This window comes from Vulpes lagopus, chromosome 5 (genome assembly GCF_018345385.1).
Source record: "Vulpes lagopus strain Blue_001 chromosome 5, ASM1834538v1, whole genome shotgun sequence".
Lineage (NCBI taxonomy): Eukaryota > Metazoa > Chordata > Mammalia > Carnivora > Canidae > Vulpes > Vulpes lagopus.
In genome coordinates, this window is record NC_054828.1 from 48570217 (window position 1) to 48580715 (window position 10499).

The 10499-nt window shown below is 46.6% G+C and overlaps 1 pseudogene; it reads right to left on the minus strand.

Moving 5' to 3' along the window:
• Positions 1-4336: 4336 nt before the first annotated feature.
• LOC121490859 lies at positions 4337-4770 on the minus strand (annotated as a pseudogene).
• Between the last annotated feature and the right edge of the window lie 5729 nt (positions 4771-10499).

Below are 10499 nucleotides of genomic sequence, written 5' to 3' on the forward strand. Positions count from 1 at the left end.
ATGCAGATGTCTTAAACGCCATCTGTGGGGTCGTTTAGCACGGCAGGCAGAAAAGAAGTCTTGAGATGCTGTCCATGCGACTTAGCGCATTAGGGGATGCATTAGAGGAAGCTCGGAGCTGGGCCTGTGGCACCAAGCGGGTGCTTAGGTGCTCAGTGCTCTCGGGGGAGGGACGTGCGCGGAGTGCTGATCCCAGACGTCTTCCTCGGATGTCTACGTATAAACAACTTTCACAAGATTTCTCTGGTGCTTATCATTCAGCTTGATATTAACTTTCGGTCAGATGTACAGGCGGTCACGAGACCCTTTCAGTACGTAGCGACCAGGACGGACTCGATCCTTGTCGGGACTACGTGGGCTCTGGGCCAGCCTTCTGGGCTAAAGGTGAACATTTTTCTGCTTTTATCCCTCATCAAAACCACCTATATTCTTTATTTTCCAAGTCTCTACAACCTTGCTACCAGTATTATCTGTTTTCTTTGGTTTCTTCGGAGCCACGGCAGGCTAGGGGCTGTAAAAACACTTTCACATTTGAGCCCACCGTAACCTGAGAGACGGACAAGTGTTACTGTGGCATCTCACAGACACAGGAGTCCTGGCGAATGGGCTCAGAGGTCCCATAACCACCCAAGGCCACACAACTAAGCAGTGGGGGAGTGGGATTGGAACTGGGTCAACTAAACTGGCAACTCGGGCTCTTTCCACCAAGCCACACTGACTCTTGGTTGACAGGATTTCCACCTACTCAGGTTCTGAAGCTGGCAGTCAGCGCCCTGTTGTCGAATACTCGCTCTCCTTCATCCGCAAGTGGAGGTGGCTTACTGCCCCCATCTCCTCAAGGACGCTGGAACCTGTCGTTCCCTCTTTCCCACGTCACAACCCTCCTTTGGCCCTTCCCTGTATCTCATCTGAAATACTGCAACGGCCTCCTAACAGAGTCCCGTCTCTCCTGCACACTCCTCCATGGAAGAGAGGTCCTAGTTTTAAAAATCTACCTCTGAAAAGGCACAACCCATCCAGAGGACACTTAGGCCACGTGCATCAAGAGCCTGAACAATGTCCCTGCCCTTTCGCTCAGCAATTCTATTTCTGTGAATCTACTTACAATCCTGCATGTATGGAGAACACTAAATGCACAAAGACAGGCACCCAGAGTATTCATCCTCTACAACTTTCTAAAAACCCTATTATTGGGGGATGCCTGGGTGGCTCAGTGGTTGAGCATCTGCCTTTGGCTCAGGTCATGATCCTGGGCTCCCCGGATCGAGTCCCACATTGGGGTCCCTGCATGGAGCCCGCTTCTCCCTCTGCCTGTGTCTCTGCCTCCTTCTCTGTGTCTCTCATGAATAAGTAAATAAAATGAAAAAAAAAAACCATAATGGGATAAATTATCTAAATGAGTTGGTTTCAACTACAAGCCAACAGGAAGCTGTGGCCCAGGCCATCCTGGGGAGGTCCTGGGAAGACCTGCAGTGGAGGCCTCCACCTTCTGCAGGCCGCTTCCCACTTCCCGCAGCTCTAACAGCTCCGCAGGGTGCCACCCGGATGCCTGGGGGGGCCAGTCCTCTCTGAGGCCTGGCCACCTCCCTGGCACCCGACCCAGGGCCCCTCCCCCAGCAGCCTGGGGGCCTCTTGCCTGGGGAAGATTCACCGCTGCTTGGCCTCCCCTCCGAGCCATTTCCTGTCTCCCAGGCCTGTGGCCCGGTCACTAAATCACCTCAGGGGGTTTCGGCTTGGAAAACAAAGGCAGGAAGGAAAGGGTTCTGCACACAGCCTCCCAGCGGCCAGACCTCCTGGGGGAAGGACCGCACAGAGCCGGGCTGCCCAGCGCTGGCTGCGGAAGGGAGAGACGGGGAAGTGCCACCTGGCGTCCCAGAGGGCCTCCCGCCTTGAGAAGCGTGAGCAGGCAATGTCACCATGTGAACGTTCCGTGCGCAGCCTGCGGGCCGCACCGAGAGGCCGACACAGCCCGCCGGCACACGGTGTGCACGACCCATTCACCCCAGTCACCCCCCTCGTTTATTCCAGATGCAAATTTCTGAAGTTTCGGTGAAGACGGTTGAACGAGCAGATGGTGGTACAGCAAAGGCTTTTCCAGCCTTAGGGTCTTTCCGGGCCCGGGGAAGCCCCTCTCCCGCCTGTGCCCTGACCCCCTCGGCGGCGTGGCCAGCGACCCGGACTCGGGGGCTTCGGCTCCACGCCCCAGCTGACTGAACAGCGCTGCCCGACACCGCCTTTCGCTTCTTGTCCCAAACCGACCTTGCTGTCTGTCCCCTGCACATGGCTTATGTCTGTCGCAGTGTAGAAGCCAGCGGCGTTCCTGTCTACACTGTCTCCTTCCAGAAGCCTCGATATGCCCGCCAGAGGCCCCAAGGTAGGGGCTCCTTTGCAGAAGGTACCACCTCGAAGGCAAACGAACGGAAGAGAAGGGGCCCCAGTGACGAGGGCACCCGAGCTGGCGGCCAATCCAGCCCCTCCGAAGCCCTGGCCAGCCAGGACAGCCGCTATGACACGGTGGCCAGGCTCTCAGATCATCTCTCTGCGGCTTCAAAGAGACGCAGACGGGGACGCCTGGGTGGCTCAGCCGTTGAGCGTGTGCCTTTGGCCCAGGTCATGATCCTGGAGGCCTCAGGATCGAGTCCGGTCATCTCCTCCTCGGCACCTGTGGGGCAGCTCGCGGCGGCTGCCAGCGCCCACCTGAGCCGGCGAGGCAGGCGGGACGTCCCAGAACGAAGCCACCGAAGCCACATCCACCATCTCTGCCACGTGGCAGGTGCTGGAAGCCGAAGATGGAAATCAGTCTCACTCACACTCCGGGGAAACGGCTGACACGAGGGTGGGGGTCGTAGGAGGGAGGGGCGGGCGGCGTGGACTGCTGTGTCAGAGGCTGCAAGCCGCAGTCTCATTGCTTGCTGACCGTTGGCCACATTTGCTCCTCTTCCCCTGTATGTAGCCAAAGCTACAGGTACAGAAACACAGCGAACCTTCGAACGAGGTAGGGGCCTAGGGATGCCAACCCAACCCTACCCCCATGCTGCCATCAAAACTCCGGAACTATTTTTTTCTTAAGATTTTAAGTAATCTTGAGGCACTTGGGTGGCTCAGTGGTTGAGTGTCTGCCTTTGGCTCAGGTTGTGACCCCGGGGTCTTGGGATCGAGTCCCACATCCGCTCCCTGCATGGATCCTGCTTCTCCCTCTGCCTGTGTCTCTCCCTCTCTCTATATGTCTCTCATGAATAAATAAATAAAATCTTAAAAAGAAAAAGATTTTAAATAATCTCTACACCCAATGTGGGGCTCAAACTTACAACCCTGAAGTCAAGAGTTTTATGCTCTACTGACTGACTGAGCCAGCCAGGAACCCCTCCATGTAAACCTTTGACTCCCCCAAAACTTAATAGCCTGCTATTGATTAGAAGTCTTAAAGATAATATAAACAGTCGATGAACACATATTTTGTATATGCATTATATATGGTATTTTTATAATAAACTAAAGAAAAGAAAGTGCTATTTAAGAAAATCATAAGGAAGAGAAAATACATTTATGGTACTGTACTGTACCAAGAAAAGTCTGCACAGATAAACTGATGCACGCAGTTCAAACCTGTTGTTTGGGGACACCTGGGTGGCTCAGTGGTTGAGGGTCTGCCTTTGGCTCAAGGCATGATCCCGGTTCCGGGGATCGAGTCCCACATCGGGCTCCCTGTGAGGAGCCTACTTCTCCTTCTGTCTCTGTCTCTCTCTGTCTCTCTGTCTCTCATAAATAAATAGAATCTTTAAAAAAATTTTTAAAAACCCTGTTGTTCAAAGATCAACTGTAGATATAGATATATCTCTGTAGATGCACTTGTATACATAACACACGTGTATATGTACACACATACACACATACTTTTTCTTTTAACTAAAAGTTTACAATTTTATTTTCACATGTCACAATACAAATGAACATTGCCTTTTTCTTTTGTCTCACTACTCCCCTGCAAAAACTATTCTCTCGCTGATAGGAAGGGGGAGCAAGTCTTCCTTGTCACGCTGTTAGAAAATGCCCAGAGTCACAGCACCATGATCTCCTGGTGAAGTAGAACAAGTAATATAAAGTGAGTATAAAGAGGTTCCTGGGATCCCTGGGTGGCGCAGCGGTTTGGCGCCTGCCTTTGGCCCAGGGCGCGATCCTGGAGACCCGGGATCGAATCCCACATCGGGCTCCCGGTGCATGGAGCCTGCTTCTCCCTCTGCCTATGTCTCTACCTCTCTCTGTGTGTGTGTGTGTGACTATCATAAATAAATTTAAAAAAAAAAAAAAAAAAAAAAAAAGAGGTTCCTGTCTCTCCTTATCTGTCTGGTCAAGTCATTCCTGGCAAGTGGGCACCATCATGGGACGGGCAGGAGGTCTCATCACTGGGGGCCCAGGCATCATTGGCATGTGGCCTCATCCCAGGAGGAGGAGGCCCCATCATTGGCATCATGGGAGGGCCCCCCCATATGGGGCACTGGCACATACCAGGGGGAGGAGGACCCTGGAGACTGGGGGGAGGTGGGATCATTGCCCCTGCAGGAGGAGGAGCAGAGAATGGAGTAGGAGGTATCTTTTCTTGTTGAAATGCAGCGGTTTTCAGCCATCGGGCTGAGCCTGCTCTTCCATCCATTTCTGATAGTAGTCTTTCACATTCTCTTTATGTTTCCTTCCACTGCAGTGTGTCTTTCTCACAGATGGAGAGTCATGGGTGAGGTATGTGTCTCAGTAATCACAATAAAACTTAGGCATGTTGCTCTGCAGGCCGTTGGCTACTCCCTCACACACACTTTTTTGATTAAACAATCAAAAATAAGTTACAGGTGTGAAGACATTTCGCCTCTACTGCAGCATTCATCTACTAAGAATAAGGACATTTTCCTACATAATCATTGTCACACTATTTAACAGTAGTGCTGTAATACCATCCAGTATCAGCCCAAACTCACTTCACCCCAATTTTCCCCGGAGTATTTTTTTTTATAGCTTTTTTATTTTCTGCCCTGGTGTCTAGTCAAGGTCCCAATATTGTTTTTGATCATTTGATCTATGTGGTCCCTTTTCATCTAAAAACGGTTCTCCCCAATACCACCTTGTTTCTGACTTTTCATACTGCTGACATTTTTGGAGGGTCCAGGCCAATTGTTTTGTAGGACACCCCGTATTGTGGAGGTGATTATTCTCCGATGGTGATGTTTAACTTCTCCTATCCACTGTGTTATTTTGTAAGCAGGAAGTTAGGTTAAACAATTTTGGAGAGAATACCTAGGAGGCACAGGTCTGGTGGAGCCGTTGTTAGCGATGTATGATGTTCGGGAGCTGCTTGATTTCTCCTTTACAAATATGTAACCTCCCTCTTGTCATTAGTCATCTAGGGGGTGATACTGGGAGTCCGTGTGAATATCCTGCTCCCCAACACCCTTCCTCCCAGTAGTTTAGCATTCAGGACTTGATCTTGGACTTGCTTCGTAATGATTACACTTGGGGTTGCAAGTGGGGTTGCAAATGCTGACTGTCTAATCTATCATCCCTTCTACATTTATTACTCTGCAACAATGAACTTTTCTTTTTCTCCCTATTTTTCTTATGTTCTGCTTCTTTGTTTTAGAATTATGATGAACTTATGTTTTAAAAAATATTGCATTATAATCAATTAGCTTTATTCTTTTGATGTGCAAATTGTCCCAAATTTGGCCAGTGAGAAACTCTTTCAAGCTGACTCCTGTATCCTTTTTTTCTTCTAAAGCTTTATTGGCACATAACTCACTTTCTATACAGTTCACTTACTTAGAGGGTACAGTTCCATGGTTTTTAGTTTATTCGCGGAGTTATGTGATCAACCAACAAAGTCCATTTTAGGACATTTCATCACCCCCCCCCCCCCCGCCAAAAAAAAAACCCATTACTCATTTAGTGTTTCCTTTCCATTCCCCCAACTCCCTCGGCCTAGGCAGCTATTCATCTACTCTCTGTTCCCACAGAGTTGCCTGTTCTGGACACGTATAAATGGAGTCACATAGTATGTGGTCTTCCGTGAATGGCTTCTTTCACCTGATGTGAGGTTTTCAAGGCTCATCTATGTTGTGCTGGCTCCCGTCAGCACTTCATTCCGTTCTAATACCAGATAACATTCCATTTTATGGATATGCCACATTTCGTTTATCTTTCCTTCTGTTGATGGACATTAGAGTTGTTTCCACTTTTTAGCTATTATAAACAATGCTGCTATGAACATTCATGTATGGGTATGAGTGGGAACACGTGTTTTAATCTCTCTTGGGATATACCCAGGAGTAGAATTGCTGGGTTATATGGTAAGTCTATGATTAACCTTTTGAGCAGCTGCCAGTCTTTTCCAAAGGGGCTGCAACATGTTACATTCCTAGCAGCAATGCATGAATGAGGGTTCCAGTTTCTCCATATCCTCACCGACACCTGTTTTTTTTTTTTTTAAGATTTTATTTATTTATTTGTCAGAGAGACAAAGAGTGAGTGAGCACAAGGTGGGGGGGGGGGGGGTGGCGGGCAGAGGGAGAGGGAGAAGCAGGCCGACGCAGGGCTCAATCCCAGGACCCTGGGATCCTGACTAAGCTGAAGGCAGACGCTTACTGGACTGAGCCACCCAGGCACCCCATCTGTCTTTTTGATTATAGCCATCCTAGTGGATGTGAAATGATATTTCCTTTTGGTTTTGATCAGATGATTTGCAAAATGATAATTTCCTTTCCCTCAGGCTGATGATCTTGAATCCATCTTTTCAGGATCCCTGGGTGGCGCAGCGGTTTGGTGCCTGCCTTTGGCCCAGGGCGCGATCCTGGAGACTCGGGATCGAATCCCACGTCAGGCTCCCGGTGCATGGAGCCTGCTTCTCCCTCTGCCTGTGTCTCTGCCTCTCTCTCTCTCTGTGTGACTATCATAAATAAATAAAAATTAAAAAAAAAATTTTTTTGAATCCATCTTTTCCCTGTACCTTTGGTTCCTTCCAAAGATTCACGTCTTATTTTATTTCCAGAAAATTTCCCTGTATTACAGCTTCGTTTTATTGGCATGGTTTTCTTCTCTGGGGACTCTGGTGATAGATACATTGGCTTTTTGTCTATCTTCCGTTATCTCTCACTTTTTCTCTGATATTTTTACTTCCTTTCCAGATTTACTTTTGGTTCTCTTGACTCATACATTTTTTTCTCAGTATCCTTTACTGAGTCCTTAGTCTAGCCTATTTTCCCTTAGACGCCATATAATTTAGTTTTCATATCTCAAGATCGCTTTTTTCTTTCCTGAGCTCAGTCAATCCTCACTTTGCCGTTTTCTACTGTGAGTTTTTAAATATTTTTTTAATATTCTTTATAGCTGCTGTTGCTTGATAAATGATATTTAATCCATGTTGAGAGAGCTGTGATGCAGTTTTCCTCTGCTTTTTGGTCGTATTCTCTTTAGCTAAAAAGGTTTGATTATTATTTTGTTCTGTGGTTGTTTTATATGGATGCTGTTTTGTTTATCCCAAAGAATCTTGGATCCTCCTGCACCAGAAATAACAGGTGTTTCTACTGAGGGGAAATGACAGTATAGCAGGCATAAGGAATAGGTTAAAGTTACAGCAGGAGTTCAGAAGGAAAGCAAGGAAGGATGATTTCTTAGGAAAGAAATCATCTGGGGGAAAATGGGAATGGTAGGTGAATGTGAGCATTTCAAACAAAGTACTGGTAGAAATATGTCACATCTAATGGAAAAAATAAGAGGAGATACAATGAAATCTATGCGGGTAAAAAAAAAATCATTAGCTCCAGGAAAAACAAAAAGCTATAAGAGAAAGGAAACATACCACTATGTAGAACTCCTCTGTAAACAATATTTACCAGATCATGATATCAAAGGTATCTACTGACTTAATTATGAAAATTGTGATATACCAAGTTTAAGGTGGATGAGAGAAAATAGGAAAGGAGCTATAATAGGGCTAAGTCCTCATCTAACACAATAAAAAGTCAGCAGATTGGGTCTCATATTCATAAACCAAAAAATAACAAGTACATTATTTAAAAATATGGAAATAACAGAAGAGAAAGTTAAAAATTTGAAAATGAAAGCCTCTAATAAAGGAGATTAAGGGGTTTAATGGGCAGTAGAGGGCAGCTTGGGTGGCTCAGTGGTTTAACGCCGACTTCCAGGCTGTGATCCTGGAGACCTGGGACAGAGTCCCACGTTGGGCTCCCTGCATGGAACCTGCTTCTCCCTCTGCCTGTGACTCTGCCTCTCTCTCTGTCTCTCACGAATAAATAAATAAAATCTTAAAAAAAAAAAAAAGGGCAGTAGACTCTTAGAAGTCTTATGAGTTTTGTAGTACTACATGATTTGAAAAAAAAATAGGTGTATGTGTTACTTTAATAACATTAAAAATGTAATTAAAACAAGATTAGTTAAAGTGCCTGCTGAGAGTTTGTAGTATTGTCCTTCTGGCTAAAGTGCACACTCTGAGCCAAGGGCCACTACAGTTTCCTCCACAGGAGGCAGATGTCAGGGAACCAGCTGGTGAAAGTAGGTGTGGCACCTCTCAAATTATACCTAATGAATCTCCAAAATAGATGCTTCCCTTTCTTTTCATCAGTTGGTTTAGATACTTAAGGGCAGTGTTCACAGCAGAGCCTCTAACAATGGTTCCCATTGGCTGGAAACTGAGACTGAAATGGTTCTCTCGTGTTCCTGGAAGCTGCAATGTTGGCTGATGACCAGACCTGACCAACAAGGGGATAGACTGGAGGCAATGGCAGGAGGAGTATGACTGGAGCCCAGGAGGTCTCCAAGGGCACCTCATCACTAGCATGCCAGAAATACAAGCTAATGGGAACGTACCACATTACATGCAGGGAGGCCCCCTAGGACAGACTCCTCAAGCACAAAGATTTGGTTTACCCCAATGGGCAAAGAATCCTGGTCAGCTTGAAGGTAAGGGGAACCTGGAATGAGGAGGAGTGGAGAGGGCAAATGATAAATGCCAATAGAGCTTCATGACCAGTTGCAAAAATGAGGATTGTAGCCTCTCCTGGTATTTTGTTTTGTTTTGTTTTGTTTTGTTTTTTTGGGTTTTTTTTCTGTGTCACGAATGAGTGTAGATCTTTAGCTATGGTCCTTTCTCTTCATCTCCCTTCATTATTGTATTTTCAGTATATGAGTGATGGTTTCTTTTAAATTGTAGTCTGCATACTCCAACACTGAGATAGGATGATGATGAAAGTCAGGGTAAAAATGAACCATCAGGTACAGATGTGGACTTGGGGGCATGGAGCCAGAGCCATGCTGTTCTAGCACTCTGGTTAGGGTACATGTGTGAACTTTTAATGCCACTATGAATTGCTTTTCAATTCTTGTGATATTAGTTATCCACTCAAGATTGTTTTGGGTGGGACCATTGACTTGTTCTACTCTAGGTCATGTGCCTGTGTGCTAGCTACCAGTAGGCAAGGAGGGTTCTGGTTTCTACTGAAGCTTCTACTAGACCTACTGGTTCCTACTGTGGGAGGAAAGGCCCAGACTCCTTCCAAGACTGAGAGTAAAGGAGGCTCCCTCACATTTGAAGGATACTCAGATGGTGGGTAGCCAATAGATACTCCACGATCATCTATCCTTCAGTCTGCCCAATGCAACCATCTGTCCTACAACAAAAAAAATTCACTCATCCCCTCCTCAAAAGAGGACAGCTCTGTCTCATGAATTATTTTATCTGCTCCCAAGTCCACATCTGTAGGTGATGGCCCATTTTCCCCCTTTCAGGGGATTTCAGGAAGTTCCTTAAGGAAAGATTACTTGTCAGGCAAAAACAAAAGATGCTCGACAGAAAATTACAGCTGAAAGGAACCTTGAGAGTCATCCATCCTACCCCCTCTTTTGAAGAGGAAACCATACAGGGTAGAAAATGATAAAGGCCATGGAAAAGGTACATACCAAGTGCTGCAGGGTTCAAAAGAGGGCCAGTGCAGGTCTGGTTGAGATAAGGGTGGGCTTGAGGAAGGTGGGAGGATTTAACCTGGGACCTGACACACAGTGGGTGGACTGTATTGGTCTTTTACTAAGCTCAAAATTACTTCTGCCCATAGTCTGCTTATCTCAAACTCCACCACCCATAACTTCTTTGGGTTTTGTTTTGTTTTGTTTTGTTTTTAGACTATTTATTTGGCCTTGATTTTTTTTTTTCTTTACGTTCCCTTCATTTTGATTTGATGTCCTGATTCTCCATTTGACCTGGTTGCCTATTTGGACTTGGCCGGATTCTCTGTCCAGCTGAATGTCTTGGCTGGAGAAAAGACCCAAGTCTCAGCCCCTGGGGTTAGGTGACTCTCCCAGAGGTCTTTGGTGTATTCAGGAAAGACCAAGGATCACCCTACGCAAATGCCTTCTGATATCAGGCAGGTAACAAATGTGTGAAGAGGCTGGCTATTGATTAATACATAAGTGGTGCTCATGGGATTTAATTTTTATTTTAAAAA